Source organism: Aotus nancymaae, unplaced genomic scaffold (assembly GCF_030222135.1).
Source record: "Aotus nancymaae isolate 86718 unplaced genomic scaffold, 86718_ANA_hifiasm-v0.15.2.pri h1tg000002l, whole genome shotgun sequence".
Taxonomy (NCBI): domain Eukaryota; kingdom Metazoa; phylum Chordata; class Mammalia; order Primates; family Aotidae; genus Aotus; species Aotus nancymaae.
The window spans coordinates 36,915,191-36,937,066 of NW_026988413.1; the positions used below are offsets into that span (position 1 = coordinate 36,915,191).

The 21,876-nt window shown below is 32.0% G+C and overlaps 1 long non-coding RNA gene across 1 annotated transcript in view; it reads right to left on the minus strand.

Annotated features, from left to right (window-relative positions):
• Positions 1 to 21,412, minus strand: part of LOC135269480 (uncharacterized) — a 144,025-nt gene extending 122,613 nt beyond the window's left edge. The window contains exon 1 of the long non-coding RNA XR_010337766.1: positions 21,289 to 21,412. This is a non-coding gene — a long non-coding RNA (uncharacterized LOC135269480). The remainder of the gene's footprint in view (positions 1 to 21,288) is intronic.
• Between the last annotated feature and the right edge of the window lie 464 nt (positions 21,413 to 21,876).

Consider the following 21,876-nt stretch of genomic DNA (forward strand, 5'->3'; position numbering starts at 1 on the left):
GATGTTGTTGCTTTGCAAAGTTTGTCTTTTTTTTAATGTAGTCAAATGTTGCACTAATTTATTTCATTGCCTCTGAATTTTTATTCAGACTTAGAAGATTTTGACCTAAATCAGGTTATATAATAATTCATCTGCATTTTATCTTATCCTGGAATATTTTGATTTCTTTAAAAAAATAAATCCTACATTTATTTTTAATTATTATTTTATATAATGTGAGAAGGGAAATGATTCTATCTTTTTCAAAATGGCAAACTGATTTGTTTATCTATTTAACTCAGCTCCAGGCATTACAAAGTTCCTCATCATCTCAGTGTTTTAAGATTCTACCTTTAGATTCTAAAGTTTATTTTTAGTTGCATTTATTTCTATTACATAATTACTTCTTTATCCTACTTCACTGTATGTCTGCATGCACCAATGCACAGTTTTAATTGTAAGGTTTTATATAGTATGTTTAATATTGGGTAAGGCCAATTTCTTCCCCTATATCACAGCTTTCTTTTTAGTATTTCCTAGTTTTGAATATTTATTTTTTATATTTTTGTACATTTTGTATACTGTTATGCTTATATTTTGTATATTTCATATGTTCATTTTTACATATAATTTAAGAATCAACTTGTCTAATTATATAAAGAAACTTATTTACATATTGTAGATATTGCAGTCAAATTATAAATTAACTTATGGGGAGCTAAGCTGTATTCTATCAAATTGAAGCATCTTACACAAAAGTAAAATACTTCCCATTTAAATAATTCTAATTTTATATTTTTCCGGTTTTTAAAATTTTTTCATTTATATTTTACACATTTCTTCTTACATTTATCTCTTAGTATTTTATAGTTGTAGAATATTGATTTTATGTGTTATGTTATCTGTTATTGTTTGTATATGTATTATATATGCTATTTTTTATGTTTGCTGTAGTATTTAATTGTTTTATTTTAAATTTAGTTTTGTTACTGAATCTCTAGGGTTTTCTAGTTACAAAACCTCATCATCTGCAAATACAGTTTTCCTTTTTGTTTCTGATTCTTATGTCTCTAAATGATTCATTTTGTCTAAGTGAATTAGCTAACCTCTACTAGTAGGTTGAACATTAGTATAAGAGTGCAATTCATTTTTTAAGATCTTATGGGAAATAAAATTATGCATTAAGTAAAATACTAATTTTAGGACTAAGATTATATAAAATTCTAATAATATGTTAAGAAATTAAACATCAATTACAATTTTGTATTTTTTTCATCTCAGTAATAAATTATAAATTTTGCAAAGGACTTTCCATCTCTATAGAGAAAAAAATGGCTGATTTTTACTCTTAGATGTATGAAAATGGTGTGCAGAAAGAGTTAACATATAGCAGCCCTGATTTCTATCCTTTAAAAGGACTGATGAAAAGATTGGGCCTTGAGCTAACATATAGCAGCCCTGATTTCTATCCTTTAAAAGGACTGATGAAAAGATTGGGCCTTGGCTGATGCTGAGAACTTAGATTTTGGAAGTATTACTATCACTCTGATGGATAAGAATGGCTAACTGTGTCTAAACTGTTTGTATAAACAATGTGGTTTATTTTAACCTTTTTCTTTCCTCCTAGGAGTCTGCAATTTTGATAGGTGCTAGGCAGAAGGTGCCTCATGACTAGCCCCTAATAGAAACCCTAGGTACTAAATCCCTAATCAGCTTCCCTGGTAACAACATTTCACATGTGTTGTCAAAAGCTGTTGCTGAGGGAGTTAAGTACAGCCTATATGATTCCACTGGTAAAGGACTCTTAGAAACTTTCACACCTGGTTTCCACTGGACATTACCACATATGCCTTTTCCCTTTAATTATATGCTTTGCATCCTCTTACTGTAATATGTAATAGCCATGAATAAGACTATATGCTGAGTGCTATGAGTCCTCCTAGCAAATCATCAAACCATATGATTCAAATGGTTTTTATATCAATGGATTTCCTAATATGGCATCAACATCATATTCTCAGAATGAATCACATTTGATCAAAATGTATCAGTTTCTTAATGATGTGTTATATTCTGTTAGCTATATTTTTATAATTCAATCAATATTAATAAGTGATATTGGTCCATAATTTTATTTTTAAACTGTATTAGGTTTAGGTATAAATGTAATACTTACTTTACAAAACTTATTAAATTTTCTTTAATTTTTTGAAATATTCTTCTTTATAAGCTGCAAAAAATTTCAAAATCATTGGGACTATCCAGGCTTTGAAATTTTGATACAATTCTTTGAAATCATCTGGGCTTATTGATTGATTTTGAGGAAGTGTCTTGATAAATTTTTCTTTTTCTAACAGAGAAATGAACTTATTTAAATTTTTTACATATAGCAAGGTCAACTTGGGCAAATCATATTTTTCTAGGAAATTACCACTACAACTTTCAAATCTATAGCAGAGATATTGTAGGATTTTTTTTAAATGCAACATATATCATGTCAATGGTTACTTCCCCCATGTACTTTATTATACATATATCTCAGTTAAGGTAGCTAGTAATTGGTTCCTTTTGAAATTTTTTACCGAAAATGATTATTTTTATTTAGTAATCATATATCTTGTTTTTCAATTTAGATAAATTGATAAAGCAAATATTGTTGATTTTTGCTTTGTCTTTTTTTTCTTTTGTTTTTTCTTTTCTCATCTTGTTTAACATGGAAATCTCATTCATTTATAATTTTTATTTTTATTAATAAAATGGTTTACAGTTATAAACCTTTCTCTGGCTACATTCTTGAATGTATTACAGGTGCCCTGATATAAACTACTTCAATTATCCACAATTTTTATTAAAAAATACTTTGAGTATATTTTACCTTTAACCCAATAGTTTAATTTAAAAAGAGAAAGAAAAATCATAGAAGTAGGCCAGTCACAGTGGCTCACACCTGTAATTCCAGCACTTGGGAAGGCTGAGGCAAGAGGATTACTTGAGTCCAAGAGTTACAAACTGGCCTGGGCAACATACTTAGACCCCGTTTCCACAAACCATTTTTGAATATTAGCCATCTGATTTGGAAGAACGTCTTGAGCCCAAGAGGTCAAGGCTATAGTGAGTCATGACTGTGCCATTGCACTCCAGCCTAGAAGACAGAGTGAGACCCTATCTTTAAAAAAATCATAGAAGGAATAATATCAAAGTTTATGTACAATTAAAATACATTGCAAATACCAAATATTTTTCTTGTTTTAAATTTCTAGACTAAGTATGTACAGCTGTAACAGTGTATATCTTTCACTTCTCACTAAAAGACTTAGCAAAGAAGGACTTAAAATTTATGGGAAAACCATGCACTTTGTATTAAAAACTGAGTTTCTTGGCTTCCTTATTTCTATCTGATGGAGGCTAAAGAACTTCAGTAGTTCCCAGGCTATGCTGAAACAAATTAGAAAAAAAAAAGCAAAACATAAAACAGAAATATTCTGTGTATAACACATTCCCCAAAGATGAGACAAATTGGTCTTTCTAAAAATGATATGGTGCAATGGAGACATTTAAGAGCTTGTTAGTAATTCCTACAGGTCCCAAGGGGTTCAAACAGTTCAGAAACAGAACAGAACTTGGTTTAGTATATTTTCAGAGAATTCAAAAGTTTTTGCAAAGCTCACTCAGGAAATCTTCAGGGAAAAACAAACTTCACTACTTTTTTATTTTGTAGCTTTCTATATTCTCAAAATAACCTTCAAAACCATTTTATATTGGCCCCAACATCCCACAGATCTGGCAACATTGATAGAAGTCATGTCATTCCGACAGTTGGACCTGACTAAACTAAGTTAGTGGCTGCAAGTGTCTGTCAATTTTAATTATGGTAAACAGATTTCCCAAAGTGGTAATCACTATGAAGGTTGTTTTAGTTTTGTTTTGTTTTTGCCTGTTTTGGCACTTCTTTCTAACAAGTATTCTCTTAGGACTTTTTGTCTTCCCACTCTTTCTTTTTGCTACTTGACTATGTGCAATCATCACTTGTCCATAGAAGTAACTCATTCATTAACCCCACTACATTCTTCTAATTTACTTCATTGCCCTTCTGCACTTCCTCAGTTCCTCACCAGGCTTCCTGGAAAAATAAATGTGGTAATTGTATGTTTGACATATCATTAATTCTCATAAGCCTTTAATGGTAACCTTTTAAACTTTCATAATGGAAAATCATAGAAGTCAAATAAAATGTGAATGGTGAGATACACTTTCAAATTTATTTTAAGAAGTATGTGAGTAAGATTACTGTGAATATTTTTTAACTGTTTTGTCTCTTTGAGAAGAAGTAACAAAAATGAGATTAGAAATATATCAAAAGGACATAGGGCAAAGGCATACAAAAGCAGTTAATGTAGTGGAAGAAAGTAATATATCTCTTTTATTTAAGCTTTCCATTCTCCACTTTTACCTTTATTTTGAGGAAGTTGACCTTGTGTAGAAAAGGTAAGGGGTAAGAGAACATGAATTAAAGAATATGAAGAAAATACCAACTGTGCATTTAGTGTCTGTCATTATGTAAATATCAAGTTTTCAAAAATCCTTAAAGTGTAATCATAAATTTTAATATGGAAATATTCTTAGAATATTAGTTTTTTCAAGTAAATGCTTTTGAAATAGCTATTTCACTTAATAGTAAGAAAGAGTAACACATACCCGTAGCTTTTCATACTTTTTTTTTTTAGGCAAAATGTGAATAAGCTTATGGAGCTGTAGTGAGGATAAAACTAGTTCAATTATTTAAGGTACTTGGTCCAGTGTTTGGCACAGGTTAAGTGCTAAAAATCTTATATAAACAAATAAACAAAATACATTCTGGAAAGCATGTTTAAACTTTATCTTCTTGGAGGTAAATTGCCTTGTCTCCCATATGGCAGTGATATTATCAGATACTCAGTGTCTGAATAGGTAAACGTTAATTCTAAATGTCCTTTCTCGTGTTCCTATAATGCTTCAAAGTAAAATATTTGCATTTATTTCTATACTTCAGAAATCTGGGAAAGGAACTACATGTTAAACACAAATCTGTCCTCTGTTTGCTTTAGTTGCCAACATGTGAGTAAGAATTTAACTCTCTTTTAGGATACGAAATAATATAATTTATACAGTCTTACAAAAGTAGGACATTCCGTCTTTTGCAAAAGCATGAATAAACCTGGAGGACATTATGCTAAGTAAAATAATTCAGGAACTGAAAGACAAATATTGTATGATCTTAGCAATATGTGAAATATTAAAAAGTGAAACTCACAAAAGTTGTGAGTAAAATGCTGGTTACCAGAGGGTGGTGGAAAGGTGAGAAAAAGGGGAGATGCTGGTTATTCTATTGGACAGCAGGAATGAGATTTAGTGGTCCATTGTACAGCATGGTTATCACAGTTAACAATACTTTCATAATTCAGAATTACTAAAAGTAAATATTCTCACCACAAAAAAATTATAAGTAAGTGAGGTGATGGATTAATTAGCTTCATTTAATTATTTCACAATGTATAAATATATTGTATCTCAAAAACATAATTATTGTTAATGAAAAATACAAAGCAATAGAATTTATTCTTTATTTGTTAAAAACCCTTATATTATTCTGTCTTTATGTTGGGTCCTCACTTTTGTAACTGCCTCACACATGGTAGTGCCATTGAGAGATTAGGAGGTGTTATAGTATAAAAAACATATTACCTTACAATACACAACATACTCAAGAACATTTACTATGATAATGAGAAAAGGTATATAAAATCATGTGATTAAAACATACAAAGAGCTGTTTTGATGGATGATGTTTTCTATCTATCAGATAAAAATCATAAATGGTTTCTCTCAGCTTTTCCTCCATTCTTGCTCAGTGAACTCTGGAAAATCCTGTTTCTGTCACCTTACTTTTGTGCTTTAACTGAACACCCAATTAAAAACTTCTGGGAAAAAATGGTATTTTGATAGGAATTGATTTGAGTCTTTAAATCATCCTGAATAGCATTTACATATTCACAATATTAAGTTTTTCAATGCTTGAGCATATCTTTTTTTTCCTTTTTTTGCGTCCTCTTCAATTCCTTTCACCTACATTTTATAATTTTTCTCATGGAGATTTTTTACTCTTTGGTTAAATTTATTTCTAGGTATTTTATATTTTTTAGCTATTACAAACGGGGTTGCTTTTTTGATTCCTTTTTCAGACTGTTCCCTGTTGGCAAATAAGTGTTACTGGTATTTGTATGCTGATTTAGTATTTTGCACATTACTGAATTCATTCATTATTCCTGGTTTTGCTGGAATGTTTAGAATTTTCTAAATACAAGATCATGTCATCTGCAAAAAAATTTTGACTTCTTTTCTTCCAATTAATATGCCTTTTTTTTTCCCTCTTGCCTGATTGCTGTAAGTAGGATATTCTCACTCATGTTTAGGAGCTAAGAAGGTAGATCCTATGAAGACAGATTGGTAGTTACCAGAGGCCAGGAAAGATAGGAAGGAGGGGCTAAAGAGAGGTTTATTAATATATACAAAAAATTATCTAGAAGAAATACGACCTAGTGTTTGATAGATCAGTAGGGTGGCTACAGTTCAAAAATGTATATTTCTAAACAGCTAGAAGAGAATTATTTAGATGTTCTCAGCATAAAGATAAATGTTTAAGGTGATGGATATACTAGTTATCATGATTTTATCATTACATTTCATATGCAGGTATCAAATTATCACATGTACCCTAAAATATGTAGATTTATTATATATTAATGAAAAATAATTGGCCAGGCATGGTGGTTCATGTCTGTAATCCCAGCACTTCGGGAGGCTGAAGTGGGCAAATGATGAGGTCACGAGATCCAGACAAGCATGGCCAACATGGTAAAACTTCGTGTCTACTAAAAACACAAAAAATTAGCTGGGCATAATGGTGAGAACCTGTAATCCCAGCTACTCAGGAGGCTGAGGCAGGAGAATCACTTGAACCTGGGAGGCGGAGGTTGCTGTGAGCCGAGATCGTGCCACCACACTCCAGACCAGGTGACAGAATGAGACTCCATTTCAAAAAAAAAAATGTAATAATTGAAAAATTCTTATGCTGATTTACAATTGGGACATGAAATTTAATAAAGAAGAATAGACCAGATATGATAGGTCACAGGGGTAGAGAAAAAGGTATTATTTTTATCCTTGGAGGAAGAGTAGTTTGTTGAACTCAGCATAAACAAGTAAGACTGGGGACATGTGCCAGAATTGAGACATTGACACAGCCAATAAAATATTTTAATTTATTGTTTTTCTTTAAAGACTGCAAGAAAGATTTACATACATTTTCAGTGAATTTTTGATATTAGATAATGACACACCATAAATGGGACCAGGAAGAATAGATGTATTGTTTTTGTGTATGTGTGCCAGTGAGTATGCAAATTAGTGCATATACATATTCATAAACATTATACTCATGAGAGTCCTTCAACATATAACTGGTCTCTCCTCATTGCTGCCCCTTTTGAAATGTTTAACTGTTATTACTGTGCTTTTATTATGCTTTAAATAGAAGAGTTTGCCTCAGGTTATATTTTTCTTCTCAAGTCATTTTGTGGTTCTTGTAGGTGTTGGTTTGTTATTTGTGTAATTTTGAAACTGGGAAATGTTTTACTTCCAGAGATTCTAAATCCACTCAAATTATTGCTATCTCAATAATAAATTATCTTCCATTTATTTGTTTTTAAGAAATGTGAACTGCATTTGCCATTTTGCAATGCTTTTTTGCAGATAAAATTTTAAATAAATGCAAAAAAATGATTTTAAAATTAGACACTTTTATTCATCCAAATATATCACATTTTATAATACATACGTTAAGGAATACTACAAAAATTGTATCTAGTTATTAAATATTAAGGGAAATCTGATGTACTTAGGCTAAAACAATATATTTATCATAATGTTATCCTTGTGTTTTTAAAAGACATTTTAGTTTGTTTCTTTGGGGATGACTCTGAAGTCATGATTGATAAAACAGTACAATCTTGCTATTTTATTGACCACTCATTTTATGAAAATATTACCTCAAAATATAAATCTTGTTAGTATATTACCCAAGAAACCTGCATGATCTGCATAGGCATCCCATAACTTAAACTATAATAAATAAATAAATCATTTTAAAAATGTGAATATATTAATATAAGATCTTGCCAAAAGTTTCTTAGGAAAAATTAACCAGTAACTTCAAACTGTAACCATATAAGATTACACATTTTTTAGGTTAAGTTTTTATTACCTGATGAGTGTTTAATTTGACTACACCTCATTAAGCCTAAGTAAGGTCTTTTTATGAACTCTAGCCACCTGTTATTGCTATGATTCTCACATAAGAAAGATCCACATTAACTCTCCTAATTGTCACTGTCATCCTCTGCAGAAAATACATTGTGTCAAGCAACAAATGAAAACACACACACACACAAAGCATATTTAAAATAATATACAACAATTTCCTTCATATGTTTGTCCTGATTTAAAATATAGAGTTTAATTTTTTTGTTAATTAAAATCTATATATATTTCAAATATTGAGTAGAGTTGTTTTAGGAGTGTAATAAAATTCTGTATTAATTTACTTATGCTTTGACCTCTATATCTGGTTTTAGAGTGAGGGAATATAAATAATGTCCATCAATTTGAAGATAAGTATATATCCCAATAAATGTCATAAGATGATACCAATATCATTTATTCCTACAAGGAAATATGCTTGGAAATAATGCAATAAATTATTTTTTTCTGAACTGAAACTTTCTATTTAAAACCAAATGGGTTAAAAGATTTCTATTGAAGATAGAATTTCAAGATGATCACCAAGATTCTTCCTACTTGGCATAAATATGTACCTTGAATTAATTCCCTTTAATTGAGTGTCGGCAGAATCTGTGAATATGAAAGCATAATTGTTCTGTAGATTAGATTATGTTATATGGCAAATGGTGAGGGCAGAGTCACTCCTGGGATTGTGTGTGCCTATGTGTGTGTTTGTATTTTTCTTCCTTTGTAGCATATGGTGGAATATTAAAAGTCAGAGAGATGTGCTCCTGTTTATTTGGAAGAAAGCAAAGAATCATGTTGTGAACTTTTTTGGGGGGCATGTGGCCAGGAACGGAGTATTGCCTCTAGAAGTTGAATGTGGTCTCTATTCAGAAGTTAGTAGGAATAAGGATGCCTTAGTCATACAACTTTAGGGAAATAAATCTTGCTAATAATTAATGAGTTTTGATAGTACCCTGAGGCACCAATGTGAATTGGGACCCCAGATGACATATTTATTTTTATCTGGTGGTCCTGAGCACTAATTACCTTGTACTATAACTCCTGCCCTGTGGAAACTGTGAAATAAATTTCTGTTATTTTAAGCCACTAGACTTGTGGTAATTTGTTATTCAGAAAGAAGAAACTAATAAAATCACTATTCTGTGATGATGTGGCAACTAAAAACCAGTTAGTTGCTTTTTCCTTTGCCAATGATTTTTACTGTTAGTTATTATCAAAACATTATCTTTTATAGATTTGTTTATCAAACTTTAACACAGAATTAAGGGGCTATTAAAGGAATAAGAGAAAATTAATCATTTTATTTTAATTGTGCATTGCAATGTAATTCTGACATAACATTGTTGCTGAATACGCAGATATTGATAATCTAAATTCAAACTGTATATTGGCATGTTAATTATATAAAATATGTGTATGTTATTTGACAGAGACTAACTGTTCCTACTATGTTTGTAGCTATTTTCAGTGATGTTAATGATGTTAGTGTGGATATTCTTAAAATTTCATCTATTTAAAAATCTTGGCAAAGGGAAAGACAAGATGTTGTGTTATAAAGTTCAATATCGTGATGATAAAAAATGTGCTTATTAATATTCACCACAATGACAGAAATTAATGGAGGAATGCAGAAGCTCACTCAAAAGCATCATAACCTTGTATAATCTAAAATGCAACCAATAAAAATATACTGCCTTTATGGTTGAAATCATGCTACTTTACTCCTGATCAGAGCATAGCTCTGCCAATGACTTTCTGATGTTTGTATTTTGCCTCAAGTAGGACCATTGGGAAGCTAATCATTGATGAGCTTCTATATGTATGTTATTATGCATTAATAGATGATTTTCTGTTTGAAGAATAAAGAGAAATGGCACCTTTTTAAGAATAAAAGATAAAATTTTCACAACATAATATAGTTTCATCACATTATCAGGAAGATTCACACTAAACACAACAATCTAGGTAATTTCCTATATATCTAATCAAAATATTAGAGATACATCAAAAGTGAGGTCCTGAGAACCTACTTACTGCTTTTTGTAGACAAATTTGATAAGTAAATATTTCTTTATGTATATATATATATATATACCCATATATACACATATATATACACATATATATATACACATATATATACACACACACACACACACATATATATATATTGCACTTTAGGTTCTGGAGTACATGTGCAGAATATGCAGGATTGTTTCATAGGTACATACATAGCAAGGTGGTTTGCTGCCTCCATCCCCCCGTCACCTATATCTGGCATTTCTACCCAGATATTAAACATTAAGTATAAAGAGTTACACCTCCCCAACTCTTTACCCTGGCTGTCCCTCCCCTAGTGCCCCTCAACAGACCCCAGTGTGTGATGCTCCCCTCCCTATGTCCATGTGTTCTCATTGTTCAACACCCACCTATGAGTGAGAACATGTGGTGTTCGATTTTTCTGTTCTTGTGTCAGTTTGCTGAGAATGATGTTTCCAGATTGATCCATGTCCCTACAAAGGACACGAACTCATCATTTTTTATGGCTGCATAGTATTCCATGGTATATATGTGCCACATTTTCCCTGTCCAGTCTATCATCGATGGCCATTTGGATTGATTCCAAGTCTTTGCTATTGTAAACAGTGCCACAATGAATATATGTGTGCATGTGTCTTTATAATATTTTTATAAGAGATTTATCTTCATTGACTAATAATATATAAATAAAAATTATAGAAGAAATAAGCACAAATACTTGATAAAGTATATTGTTGTTATTCAAACATTAGCAATTTCCCAATGTCCTGATTGAGAGAATGAAAGGTACCTGAGATTTTTGATATTTTTCTTACTCATTATTCTATTTCACATAGTCCCAAATAATAACAGGAAGAATCGAATTAGATGGCGTTACATGCTATATGATGTTCTTTTATGCCCTTCCACTTGCTACCTATAAACTTAGTCAAATTGCATTTGTGTGAAAAATGTTGTTTTACATTGTTTTCAAATCTATTTAATGTCTGCCTTAATAGAAGGCAGCTGAATTCTCATGTCTGCTTCCCGTTAAATTTGTTACAATAAGTTGACTGAGGTATACAAAAAAAAAAATCAAGTTTCATGTAAATATGTAGTTGGAAAAAAAGAAGGGGTACTTTAATGGTCTTTTCAGCTAATTGTAGGTAGTGGTCTTTAATAAGAGGTGAAAGCTATTTAATGGTTAGTTTAGAAATGGAAACTGAAAAATTTCAAAATTTTATATTCTGTTACATTAGAATCAATTGACCTATGAAGAACCTTGAATGAATCTTTTATTCATACATAATTTTATAACATTATGCATTTGTCATTTGGAAAACATGAGTTCACTGATTTATGAACATCTTTCAAATATAGCCAAATTTCATTTTACAGTATCAAAAATTAACATTTTTTAATGTAATTATTCATTTAGTTAGAATATTCCTTTATGTATTCGGAGGCCATCAAGTTCATAGTAATGGAAATAAACCTCTAAAATTCTAATTATTGTTTTATAAAAGTTTGAAAGTTTATTTTCCACATATATTGTCAGTTGTCTTCTGTGACAGGCTTATTTTGCTCATTTTTGTGGAAACATCTTCCAAATACCCAGATATGAATTAGCATAATTTGTCTCTAAGTCATTGTCCTTAGTAAAAATTCTGTTCTATGAAATAAATGGTTAGTTTTGCTGGCTACTCAAAGAAAACACTGATGTTCCTTGAGACAACCATCATATTTTTGTAAGGGCTCACTTGTTTTAAGTGTACATTTCCTTTTGTCAAGGAGAATGTTAAAAATAGATGTATGTGTCTTAAGGATCAAGTTTTTGTTTATAAATACTGTTTTCTGCCCATTTAAAGATACTCTTAAGTTAAACCGATACGGGATTATATGGCAATGCATGACAATGCATTTTATTACTAACTACAATACAGTAGTTAGTAATAAAATGTGGAGACACTGTCTTGCTATCTTAAAAGTCACTGGAAGTTTTATCTCCCATTACTTTTCAGAACCAGTGTGCTTACTGACACAATAAAAAGGCAAATGACATCTTAGAATTATTATAAAAATAGATTGTATTTCCTTGACACCCCCCAAAAAGGACCTGAGAATTCTCCAAGGATTTAGGGACAATAATTTAAGAATTAATATTTTAAAGAGAGTCCCATTTGCTTCAGAGCCATGATTTTGTCACAGGAGATTTGATAAGGCTAGAAGTCTTGTGCTTCTAATCCAGTTTCCACAATTCCCCTTTGCATCTTCCTCCTCTAGAGCAATCCCTGCAGGGTTAGTTCACTTAGCTAATCCAGCTCACCCAGTTCACTTTACAGACATCCACTGTGAGTTTAGATATCTAAAGAAGTCATGCCACCATTTTTTGCCCTTATAGTCCTGTTCCCAGGAAAAAAAAAAATCTGATGTTCACAAAATACCAATGTCCTGGAAAATTACTGTAATGGAACTTGAGCTGATACTTAGAAAATAAGCATATTATGTCAACATCAAATAGAAAATGCCTATTTTAGCTATAATTTTAAAAGTAAGTGAAATCTTACTAAGGCTTCTAGCTACAAAGTGTTCTATGCATTAGTAATCTAAAGACAATACAAGATTACTCAGAATTACTCTATGTTTCTTTCTATTGTATTAGCATATAGATAATACACAGAAAAGAATAGAAATAAGGTTAACACGGAATGGAGGGTCAGTAAGGGAATTTAAAAATATACTCTCATGAAAAATGTAAATTATATTGTGACTTTTTTCCTGTTTCCTAACAAAGGTGAAAATGTAGCGTTTTAGAAATACTTGATTAAAAAATTGTCTATGTGGAATGCATAAAGGGAAGAAAACAGTGAATTCAAAGAGACCAGTTAGAATTTTTTATTTCATCTTGACTTGTGCATGAGAAGCATCTCCTTAGGTGGCAAACTGTGTTCTTCCACAGGTGTATAAAAACCAGTGCATATTTAACCTGTTTAAGCATGAGTTTAAATACAAATCCAATCTAACTGTATAGAGTTTTCTACGTCATAGGAAAATTAACTGTTTTATAATACAAACTTACAGTCTCTGGCAAAACAATTATTGCTGGAAAATTTGTTAACCCATATAATGTAAAATTGGCAATATATTAAGGGCACAATTGTTTGCTTATCCTTGTGTATACATTATTTGTGTTTCTTTCGTTAAAAATCCAGTTTCTCTACCAACAAAGTCTAAGTTTTAGTGTTGTTAACCTCCTCTTCCAAGTCTCTAAACTTTTGTAATTTCAGCTGGTTTTTGTGTTTGCTCAGCCCTAGGGTTTTTAATTGCATCCTGCATTTGCTACATCCATGATACATTAATGTTCAAATTTTGCCTTTTATTTCCTTAAACTCTTTTCACAATCTTTACATTAAATTATTTCTGACAAATAATACTGTAGGTTTTATCTCCTCATGGAATATGTATTTGTTGCCAGATGATGGGTTTCAGGGATATCAAAGGAATCGTGTCAGATGACTGAAGAGCAAAAATACTGGGCCTGACTAATAGTGGACGGCTTTTAATCTTTGAACATTACACATTGTATGGTTGAATAAAAATATCACATTTTCTTATCTATATGTACAACTATCATATATTCATAATAATCAAATAAATAACAAAGTATATGGCTACAGTACCATAGTCCCTCTTAAGGATGTCCTGAAGGACTATGGTTAAGGAATTTATTCTCAATGGGCAGATCTTCAAGCAGTATACATGGTTTTTCATGTTTTAAACACAGAGATGTATGAAGCACAAACACTTTCTGTGAGAATATGGGTGTCCCATGGGAATGTCAACTAAAAACATTACAGAGGTGTCTCTCAACAATTAAGTTGAAAAACTGAATCATTCTTCAGCTATGAGGCAGTCTCTTTTCTCAAGTACCCCAGTGTTTGCTCAACGGGTCAATCTGCAACGTATCCTTGGTAGCATGGATAGCGGCAGTGCATAGACTCAAAATTATGAAGTTCTGTTAACCAAAGCATAGCTGCTTACAGCTTATTCTGAGTGCCTCATTACAAATAGATATCAGATATCAATTCTGAGACCTTAAAATGACACTATTCCCTAGAAGAACAGAAAGCCAACTCCAGGCAGTTTGATTACACCTATCAATATAAACGCACATAAATGTTGCTGGCTATTTTGACAATTTCTATTTCTGCATTTTGGAAGCTCTTGCTTCCTACTGATAAATATTTCTACCAGGGAATATCTCAGTAGTTTTATTGAATTGGAATGCTTTTTGACAAATCTCAATTATATTTTTCATTCAACTTTATTTTGTGTGTATTGATTTTAACCACCTCTAATATTTCATTGATATATATATATATATATACATTTATGTAATTTTAAGTATAACAACTGAACACAATCTTGATCTCTAATTATCTATACATACCCAAAAAATCAGTTTGATTAAAAAATTGAATTTAGCCAAACAACTAGTTATTTTCAGAATAATTGGTTAACAAACACTTGTTAATACTGAGAGCCAAATCATGAGTGAAGTCCCATTCACAAATGCTACAAAGAGAATAAAACACCTAGAAATACAACTAACAAAGGACATGAAGGACCTCTTCAAGGAGAATTACAAACCACTGCTCAAGAAAATAAGAGAGGACACAAACAGATGGAAAAACATTCCATGCTCATGGTTAGGAAGAATGAATTTCATGAAATGGTCATACTGCCCAAAGTAATTTAAAGATTCAATGCTGTCTCCATGAACCTACCATTGACCTTCTTCACAGACCTGGAAAAAACACCAAAACAGAGCCCACACAGCCAAGATAATCCTAAGCAAAATAAAACAAAACAAAACAAAACAAAACAAAACAAAACAAAACACCTGGAAGCATCACACTACCTGATTTCAAACTATACTACAAGACTACAGTAATCAAAACAGCATGGTACTGGTACCAAAACAGAGATATAGACCAATGGTACAGATCAGAGGCCTCTGAAGTAACAACAGAGTAAGACCACACATCTACAACCATCTGATCTTTGACTAACCTGACAAAAATAAGCAATGGGGAAAGGATTCCCTATTTAATAAATGGTATTGGGAAAACCAGATAGCCATGTGCAGAAAGCTGAAATTGGTCTCCTTCCTGACACCTTACACTGAAATTAACTCCAGATGGATTAAAGATTTGAACATAAGACCTAACACCATAAAAACCCTAGAAGAAAACCCAGGCAATACCATTCAGGACATAGGCATAGGCAAGGACTTCATGACTAAAACACCAAAAGCAATGATAACAAAAGCCAAAATAGACAAATGGGATCTAATTAAACTCCAGAGCTTCTGCATAGCAAAAGAAACAATCATTAGAGTGAACTAGCAACAAGCAGAATGGGAAAAAATGTTTGCAAGCTACCCATCCAACAAAGGGCTAATATCCAGAAACTACAAAGAACTAAAACAAATGTATCAGAAAAAAAACAAATGACCTCATCCAAAAGTGGTCGAAGGATATGAACAGACATTTTTCAAAAGAATACATTTATGTGGCAAAAAAATATGAAAAAATGCTCATCATCACTGGTTATTAAGAAATGCAAATCAAAACAACATTAAGATATCATCCTAGTCAAATTAGAAAGGTGATCATTAAAAAATCTGGACACAATAGATGCTGGAGATGATGTGGAGAAATAGGAATGCTTTTACACTGTTGGTGGGAGTGTAAATTAGTTCAACCATTGTGAAAGACAGTGCGGTGATTTCTCAAGGACCTAGAAATAGAAATATCATTTGACCCAGCAATCCCATTACTGGGTATATACCCAAAGGATAGTAAATTGTCCTATTATAAAGACACATGCACAGATATGTTCATTGTGGCACTGTTTACAATAGGAAAGGCTTGGAACCAACCCGAATGCCCATTGATGACAGACTGGATAAAGAAAATGTGGCACATATACATCATGGAATACTAAGCAGCCATAAAAAAGGATGAGTTCGTGTCCTTTGCAGGGACATGGATGAATCTGGAAACCATCATTCTCAGCAAACTGACACAAGAACAAAAAACCAAACACTGCAAGTTCTCACTCATAAGTGGGTGTTGAACAATGAGAACATATGGACACAGGGAGGGGAACATCACACACTGGGGTCTGTTGTGGGAGGAAGCTAGGGGAGGGATAGCAGGGGTGGGGAGATTGGGACGGGATTACATTAGGAGAAATACCGAATATAGGTGACGGGGGATGAAGGCAGCAAACAGCCATGGCATGTGTATAGCTATGTAACAATCCTGCAAGATCTGCACATGTACCCCTGAACTTAAAGTAAAATAAATAAATAAAAAGAAAGGAGCTTGTCTAATTAGAATTTGTAAAACTGTATCATTTGGAAGGGTTTGACATTCCACAAAACCAAAACCATATACTAACAAACAAGCAAACAACAAAACAAATGCAGTCCATCTTCTGAAGAGAATAACTAAACCAAAATACGATTTACATAATGTATCCAGTAAATGCTGTATGAAAATAAATGATACCAGTGGCTGGTGGAGTGCTAAGTACATCCAAATATCTTATTTAATTCACATAAACCCCATTAAGATTGTAAAAATGATCTTCATATTTACAGAAAAAGAGATTTCCTCTTACAAGTTTAGCTTATTGTTGGTAATCAAGAAGTCAGTTGGTGGCAGAGCTAAGGTCCAAGGTTTCATGTGTTGAACTCTAAAATTTCTCTTCCCTCTACCTCATTCTGAAATAAAGCTTTATCATTAAGATAAATAAGGATAACTCCTTATTTAAAACAATTTTAACAAGATGATTTTATATCTAGCTGATTAGACTGAAAGCATTTATATTTGAGTAAACATTAGATATGTTCCTATTAACTTTAAGGATTTGCTTCTTTTTAAAATAGTAAATAATTCTGTTAAAAATCTTAAATATATTCCTGTTTATAAATTTGGTTAATAATGATGATGCACAGCAAACTTTTTAAATATTCAATTTTCTTATAAAATGGGCCCTATCAACTTTTGTAACTCTATTTTAATGTACCGTTGGGTATTATGCAGGCTTACATGGGATCCACAACCAAGAGGCACATATAAAGAACATCAGGTCTAGGCAAAGCCAGCCACTCCTCCTCCTGCCCTATAAAAATACACACTATTTGATAGAGAGAAAAGCAGTCAAGGCAGGGAAATGAATGTTAGCTTTCAAGTCTGGTAGTATTTGGATTCAATTTCAACCTGGGCCACATACAACTGTGTGACCCTGGCTCTACCTTTGTACGTCAATGGAATTCAGTATTTCTGTTCTTATCTGTCAAGTAAAAGCAGTAATTCTTGACCACCAGCCCCTCAAAGCACATGGACACCAGCAGTTGTTTTGCAGGTCTGAGATTCAACTAGTAAGCTAACTTGATACCTGGTAGATACTATGTCCTCATACTGTCATTCCCTGCTAACTATTGAGTTATTTAAGACATTTAGGCTTTTTTTTTTTTTTTCATTTTATTTCATTATAAATTCCAATATTTCTATATCCTCTATTCACTAGCGAGTTAGAGGGATAATGACTTTTTGTGCTTGTAAATGTATGATTGTGGGTATCTGTGTGTGTGTGTGTGTGTGTGTGTGTGCATGTCAGTCAGCAAGAGATACAGATAAATAAGAGAGGAGTGAGGAGGAAGAAAACATATATATAAATAAAACTATTTTAAGATTAAAGAATGGATATTTGCTTATTAAAGCAAAATAAATTTTTATAATGACATTGATTTATTAACATCTGAAAAAAATATAGCTAAATTTATTTCAGTTGCTTGAAATTTTTTTCTAGAACTCTGTTACCAAATGTAAGTCAGAGATGGGAAAACCGAAATAGAAAATAATTCATTAAATTTTTATTCTCCAATCACTATGTCTTTATAGTTAAAATAAATAAATTTAAACTTAGGAGAATGTATACATTACACATATTAGCAACATGAATACTTAAGGGTTAATGCAGAAATATTCCATACTGAAATATTTACAGAAACAATCGATGTGTTAATATGTTTAAAGAAAGACATAGTAAACACAGAGTGTTTGCAAAAAGGATATAATGCAAATTAACTTTTATCGAAAATGTTATGAGACTGTTTATTTTAAACTGTGAAACACAATCTAATCATCTCTTCATACATTTGCAGAAGCTTTTTGGTTAAATTAGGAAGATCAATATGATGATGAGGCTGTTGATGCAGGTTAAGAGACATCCTGGCACAGTTGCCTTACCTCTTTCTTGGTAGCTTTCTTGGAAAGAGATGCCTTTCACCTCACACATGTTTGTTATCCAATCAACCCTCAGCATCTGCTATAGCAGATGGGTTCTACCACACACCTAGAACCATGAAGCAAGTGTAACCAGTGCCTTCCTCACCTCTGCGTGGATTTAGTCATGCTTTACTAGTTAGCATGAGTTCATCCAGGAAATATTTATTGAACATCTGATACATGGAAGACTGGTAGTTGAAGAGTTGAAAGCAGATCTGAGACCTAACCTCAAGAATCTTGTCCAACTTTAGATGTAAATTCTGTGATTTTTTTCCATTAGATTTACCTCTGATATGATAATCCAGATACTTTATGCTATAGTACTTTTATTTTCATTTGATATTTTTTATGTCCATATTCTTTTATCTTTATATATTCTTTTTATTTACACTCTCCTTAGGTGCCTGTTATGCTTTATCAGCTATCCAATCTCCATTCTTTACTGAACCTTCGGATTTTATTTCCCTTCCTGGGTGTATTATCAACTCTAAGGGTTTCTTAGTGATTTTAAATTATCTAAAAACCTTTTTTTTTTCAACATGCACACGCAATATCTTGATCCAAGAATATCTGATTGAGTAGGTGTCAGGTGGGCCTTAGTAGTCATGTGTATTCTGTCTAGTGTTTACACACACTGCTAACACTGAACATTTAATCACTGATTTTAACAAATGACCTGAAGACTATGATGGTATTCCTTTTCCTTGAACTTTAGGAATGATATTTCCCATGGTCGAAGCAGCAGGAAAAATATGACATGACTTCATGGTAGTAGCCTTGCACATTACTATGTCATAAAGGTATGAAGGAGGATTTTATATGCAAGGTTTTGGTCTAATATGCATAAAATTGAGGCTGAGGCAAGCAGATCACGAGGACAAGAAACAGACCATTCTGGCCAACATGGTGAAACCCCATCTCTATGAAAAACACACAAATTAGCTGGGTGTGGCGGTGCACACCTCTAGTCACAACTACTCAGAAGGCTGAGGCAGGAGAATCATTCGAACCTGAGAGGCAGAGGTTTCAGTGAGCCTAGATCACGCCACTGCACTTCAGCCTGGTGACAGAGCAAGACTCCGCGCCCCCCCCAAAAAATGTATAAAACTTAATGGATTAAAAAAACCCTTTATTTTAGGGCAGAAGTTTAATGTCCTGTTATATGTTCTTGCTCTTAAAAATGTATATGGATATACATTTATACATATATGTACAAATATACATATATTTATCTATAATGTATCTATATTTATGTATACATATCTATGTATATATGTATGCATATATACACATTTATATTTATATTTATATAATATATATTACATACAATATATATTATATACATGTAAAATAAATAAATGTAAATATAAACATATATAAATGTGTGTGTATATATACACACACATATATAGCTGTGCTCTCTAGAAGCTTTAGGCTAAAAATATTCACTGATTTGTACTGTATTGATATCTATCCACAATTTATAAAAAAAGATCAGCTTATTAGTTTTGCTTTTGTGAAATAAGTAAAATAACCCACTAAGTAAATAACCCGCATATCTTTAACAAATAAGAATCATTAGATTATTTAACTGAGCAAATTATTTAAAAATTTTAGAAAGAGCACAAATTAACCAATATTTCTGATCTCTTTTATCTACAGAAAATGTGTGCTAATATTACCTTCTCCCTTTCTATTCATCTCCACCTCCTTCAATAGCTTCTTATATACTGAGGCTGAAGAATCCACGTATCCAGTACTTATAAAATTATACACAGTACTGTCCCCCATACATTAGAGTACTATGAAACTTCAGCTAAATACATTTGAAGGGAAAATATCACATTTTAATAATTCTGATTTGTCAAATACTTTTTATTTTATCCTTTTCAATTATTATCTTTAGGTCATGAGTTTATTCCTCCCACAGGAAGACAAAAGCATATTACTTCATTCATGATTTCTCTGGAAACTATTGCACACATACCATGATATGTCAGCAGCGAAAGCCAGGCAGAAAACAAGTAGACAAGAATCACAATGATCTCCGCAATTACTTTATAAAAGAGAAACTATTGACAACCTACATACTGATGAACTTAATATTTACTTCTGATATTTTAGACTATGCTTCAGAGAGGACTTAAATATTTAGCAGATGCTTTCACTTTAGTCATGTAATTTTGTATTAAAGGCAATAATACAGTATTCTAAAAACAGCATATTTATTTGCTGTAAATTTGAAATGTTTGGATTTTCTGACATACTGACAATACATCATTGCTGAAACAAAGCAAAACACAAAACATCAACAAAAATATCACACAAAAATGAATAATAGGTTTGTCATCTGAAGCTCAGCAAGATTTTGAGTAAAACATTTCAAGAAATCAGTACATCTTGCCCTGTTTTTACACACCCCAAGCTCTGATTACCAGACTGAAGCGTGCTTTCCTAATAGATTTGCTGCCTCTCGTACATCTTTTATTTGCTTCCCCAACCATGCCTACTAATACGCTCTACCACAATCAGCCTTTTCAGTTACAAGTAGATGATCTAAAGAAGACACAATAAAATCTCTTACCTGCCCAGCACTGCCACTTCCTCATCAGGGTATCCTCACAAAGATGTTCTCCTCTCCTTTTGCACTCTCTGGTTTGGCCTAGTACGTCTACTTCAGAGCACACGTGTTACAGCACTGCAGATTCTTTTTTGCCAGTCACTGTGCTGTGATATCAGAAAAATAATCTGCTCATTTGACTCACTCTGAGATACATGTAAACCAAAATAAGTCTAATGAAAATTAATACACTTATAATACTCTTTGTGATATACATGGGTGTAGGTGAGAAAAACAACTGATTTTTTCATGAACACAGATAGCCTAAGCATCACCTTTAACTACCAAATATCCCTTCAAAACATCTAAAAAGTCTTTCCAGGTAACTCAGTAAATACTTCATTTATTTTCCCATTTTTCTGGTATTTTTTTAAGTTTCCTCTTTTATATATAAACTCCCATATTACACCAGAATAGAGAAAATTTATAAAACTATTTTTAGGCAATGAAATTGAACATGTAAATATATAATGGGTACAGAGGAAGTATACATAAAATAGAAAATATCAGGAGGGCAGACATTATAATAGCCTAAAATAGGGCTGCAAATTT